We start from the raw sequence: 5,030 nt of genomic DNA on the forward strand, positions 1-5,030 counted from the left end.
TAAGACAGGTAGAGTACTGCTGTTTTAGTCGCATTATGGACGTGTATTACAGACATGTAAACACCTTAATCACATTATGAGCGTCGTGTGAGAGTTTTCACCGCATTTTGCGACAGGACACGATCACACACGGCAGTTTTACGTTTTACGGCGAACAAGAGAGTTCGACTGTGTCCCAAATCGCATACTTTCCTACTATAGGCCTGTAGTGGGGAAAAATACATGTATCTCGGCTACTATATAGACGGTAACTACGCGATTTGGGACACACCCACCGCTTCAAGCAGTCGTCTATTAGCACGTACAGCATGACAAATAATTAACTGCACTTAAAGCGTTCGTAAAAAAAATAAATAAATAAATAAAAACACGCAAAACTGTATACGGTACCATAACGAAGACGAACTGTATGTTGATACGTGAAATTCTGGAGGGACGTCGGACGGCGTGGCGCGGTGACGTAATGACGCGGGCTGTTAATCTGATTATGTTCTATAACATGTAAAACGGGAACATGACAGGAGTATTCTAAAAGCGACTCATATAAACACCTTATTCACATTATTATCTTGCTCAGAGTAACGTCAATAATTACATTACTGCTGTCCATGTAAACGCAGTCAATGTTAACTGTTACCACAATTCTGTTTTCTCCAATTAAATTGGTGTGATATTGGTATATTAGAGTTGTATGGTGGAATATAATTTTTTTTTTCTATTACCAAGTTCAAATTCTTAAAGACGCTGCAGCATTTTATATAATTGAGGTTTTAAATGCTCATACACAGTGCTCACTTCCTCTTGGTAGTGAATGAAACCACTCTTTCCCAGGTCATGTCGTGTCGGAGGGCTCTCAGGCTGAAAGTGAGAGGAGACAGCGAGGGCTGTGGAGGATGTGGTGGGAGCCTGGGCCTCTCACAAAGTGTCAGCATGTGGTCCTGGATGCAGTTTACACCCCCACAACTGTAAGGCTATGTTTATTACTACATTTCCACACCCCTACACTCAAGTCCATGTCTTTCAAATACTATATCAATCAAGTTCTCTCACAAATATAACTCATACACAATATTACCAAAGTATGTGAACACCTGACCATTACACCCATATTTGAGCCTTCTCTAAACTGTTGTCAAAATGTTGGAAACTCCTGAAAGTATAGAATGCCATTGTATGCTGTACCATTACAATTTCCTTGTAAAATGTTCCAGCATGACAATGCTCCTGTGCACAAAGCAAGGTCAATGAACACATGGTTTGCCAAGGCTGGAATCGGAAGAACTCAAGTGACCTGTACAGAGCCCTGACCTCAACCCCACTGAACATCTTTGGCATGAACTGGAACACTGACTGCGCCCCAGGCCTTTCTGCCTGACATCATTGCCTGACCTCACTAATGCTCTTGTGGAGGAATGGGCACAAATCCCCACAGCCACGCTACAAAATCTAATGGAAAGCCTTCCCAGAAGAGTGGAGGTTATTATAACAGCAAAGGTAGGATTAAATTTGGAATGTTCAAAAAGCACATATGGGCGTCATGGTCAGGTGTCCACAAACCTTAGGTCATATAGTGTATATTCACTTATAACACGTTATATTCAGACAAACTTTTAGTGTGAGACCCCTATCTTTGCGTTTCATGTGATGTCACAATGTATATTTGTTGCCATTTTGTGGGAACTGATAGCGTCAATGTTACGGTGTCTGTTCTTTATTGAGAAGATTTGTTTATATTTATACTGATAATCAAACTGCGCTAATATACTTGACTGCATGAAGTACAGCTTCAACAAGCAACCGTGCAGTGGATCCTCCATATTGTGCTGCCACTTGTTAGCTACTTAGCTACATTATGGGAAAACTTCAAAATTTCTCTCAACAGCAAGTATTGCTAACATTAGGAAAAGTTAGTTAGCTGACAGACTTACCCAACCCTGTAGTGACAGAGATTTTTCTCCTACTGATGAGACACCCTGGTATCCTTTACCCACCTAGACATGAAGAGATGATAGACTTTTGTCTCAAATGCTCAAGAATAGTTCGAGGGGTTGTATATGAGATATATACTACCATCTTTCACCTCTACTTTCAATCACATTGTGCAGCAAAGCCAGATATTTAGTCACAAATAGGGAGACCACAAAAGAATAAATCCCATGACTGAAACACTAGGATAAGATTTTAAGTCAAACACTTTATTTTTTCTATTTTCAATCATTTTATCCTTACTGAAATGAATAGGAGGACCTGTGGCTATATCTGATGCTTTATTATTCATGAAAAGTACATGGCTTAGTGTTTAAATATGACTCGTATGCATAAGTTGCGTTGGCAAAACAGCCTCACGGTGTGAATTATCTGGACATCCTGATGCGCTAATTTAACAGTATGGGATGTTTTCCACCAGTCTGATGGATGTTGACCTAAAACTGTCTTTCTACTTAATAACAGACTTTTCAAAGAAAGACCCAGAAGTGTAACATGTGCACTATCAATAAAGGAGTTAAACGGTAGCTGTTTTTGTACAGTGAGACAAAAAAAGTTGGTTACAGTGAGGATAAGTGTCGAGCTTGACAGCCAAACCACAATCTCCTGACTAGAACCCCACCTCTCCAGGGTTTTCTCTTCTAAGAATGACAACGTATTTCTTGAGTCCCCCAACCCCCCCAACAACACCAGACATACCGATACACTTCCTCTAATGAATTCCTCTATTTGTCATGCTCTCCTTCAAGAACTTTTTACTCTAATGCAGGGTTTCCCAATTGGGGGTGCATGAGCCACTAAGGGGTCATAATGGCATTGCAGGGGGTTCATGAGTGTGAAGGAAATGCCAATGTCACATTACAATTAATAATTTTTTTACAAGTTAAAATTGTAATAAAAAAAAGTAAAAATAGTAAAACGGGAAAGTGAAAAGTAACATACTAAAAAGTGGTGCCATGAAAAGTTTTAATGTTAGCGTGCTTAAAATCACTAAAAAAACAAACAAAAAAAAAAACACCATTGGGAGCTGCTGCAGTAAGGGACAGCTAATAATTATAATATATAGTGCTATAATAATGGTGGGTTGTTTTGCTGGATTGTATATTATAGTCTGACAAAAGGCAAATACTTGAAGATTTGTAAAACAGTCTAACAATGTTTTTAAAGAATATGGCACAATGATTATGTAATAATTAGCGGTCCTGGTGTGACGGGTTTCTAGAGGGAAAGTAGGTGTTCGGTGAACTAACCTCAACCAGCTAGCTAGCTAGTTTGTTCTTTGCAAGTAACAAGAGACAGGTTGACTGAGGAGTAGCAAAAACTTGAACTGTTAATAATAATAAGCAGTTCCTCCATGTAGAGTCATCCAGAAAGATGCAACCCAGCCCCAGGCTCTTCTTCTCTATTGGCTTGTCCCATGCTTCCAAGATTGGTAGAATTGTAGGGTTAAAGGTCACCCAGATGAACTTGGCACAAAGCAAAATTTGAGGAGGTGGATACAAAATTAACCACTTCCAGAAAGTAAATGCGTTTTTCCAGCTCCTCTTCCATTCCATGAGTGGGAGTTTTTGGACTTTATTTGTGCCCACTGTAACTGCTCTTGTTTTTTTATTTATTTATTTTTTTAAACAGGCAATACTTCATTAGGAACATTTCCCATTTTGCTCGGGAATTAATGATGGAGGAGACAAAGACCTCTGATCCCACTGAATTGGCTCAGTAAATGGATTTTTTATTGTGCACTTGTCTAGGTATTTTAGAGATTTTCTTTTTTTTTTCTTACTCCCCAAATCTTCAAATCTGTTTCATCAGTCATCGCTACCTTATCCTGTTTTTACATGCAACATGTGTTGCATGGGCATGGAAAGAGTGATCACCTTCAGCCTCATCCAGCTGAACAAGCTTCTGTCCAACTATGCATGACCTTGCAGTGTTCTTTCACACCAACTGTCATCAAAAAACACTGCCAGCTTTCTAATACAAGTGTGTGCTGATATATGCCACTCCAATTTAGCTGAGGTGTAAAAACTCGCCACTCTCGGCCACGATCCAGATAGCTTACGCCTGCTGGGCTGTTTCGCCCCTCTCTGGCCTCTTTCACTGTGTGTTCTAGGAAAGAAAATAAGAACAAAACTGTTACTGCATCAAAACTGTTAAGTCCATGTCCTGTAATCTAATAGGCACAGAGAGGCGTTGTATTGTCAGCAGGCAGAAGTGTAGAGACTGCAATCATGTCCACCCAGAGGTTTCCTGTCTGTAGTGTTGCCTCAGTCAGGGAGATAGTGGAGCCGCTCAAACAATCCTGCTTAATATTCTGTTCACTACTTAACAGTGTATGTGACATTGGCTCAAGCCTCATCAATATTTCACTCATTTATTTTAAAGTATATACTTTAAAATACATATATATAAATTTTTCTTTAGATTTTTGTTAAACCAGCTTTAAGCCTGTTTTAGACATTTGTGCATTTGAGTTGTCCTTGATGAATATTACTTGGCACACTGTATGACATAATTCCAAATAATTCCAATAAAATCTTGTTTGACAACTATAACATACTGTGTGATAACATGTTCTCCATATCAGATAATACAATGAGTGTCCTCTAATGATAGTGGAAAATTACCACGTTCTTCTTAGATCATCAGTCAGCATGATCCTGGCTCATATTATGGGAAACAGAGTCCCATACACAGAAACACTGTTCAAAGGGAGCTTGAGGTAATATGGAATTTTTTGGGGGCCATTAGCATGTTTCGCTTTTCGTTTCATCATCGCCACTACCATATTTGTAGGTGCATCTGTGTTATCCTTTGCTATACTGCTATTGGTGATATTGGACTGCTATTAGATGAGTGGGCTATTATTCACATATTTTAATAAAAGAATTTCTGGCACTGTCAGAACTATGTCATCGACTGTCTGGTCACAATGATGCTAAATCAGCTGACAGTGAGCCGGTCACATTTGCGTTCTAAGACCACCAATCTCAGCTCATGCACACAGTTGAGATTACAAAGTACAATTCAAAGTCTGTGAGAGG

General features: G+C 39.3%; 1 long non-coding RNA gene across 1 annotated transcript; it reads left to right on the forward strand.

Moving 5' to 3' along the window:
• LOC128599755 (uncharacterized) lies at window positions 1-1,493 on the forward strand. The gene is made up of 3 exons (XR_008384468.1): window positions 1-460; window positions 832-965; window positions 1,212-1,493. It is a non-coding gene; the product is annotated as an uncharacterized LOC128599755 (long non-coding RNA).
• Window positions 1,494-5,030: the final 3,537 nt, after the last annotated feature.

This window comes from Ictalurus furcatus, chromosome 23 (genome assembly GCF_023375685.1).
Source record: "Ictalurus furcatus strain D&B chromosome 23, Billie_1.0, whole genome shotgun sequence".
NCBI classification, from domain to species: domain Eukaryota; kingdom Metazoa; phylum Chordata; class Actinopteri; order Siluriformes; family Ictaluridae; genus Ictalurus; species Ictalurus furcatus.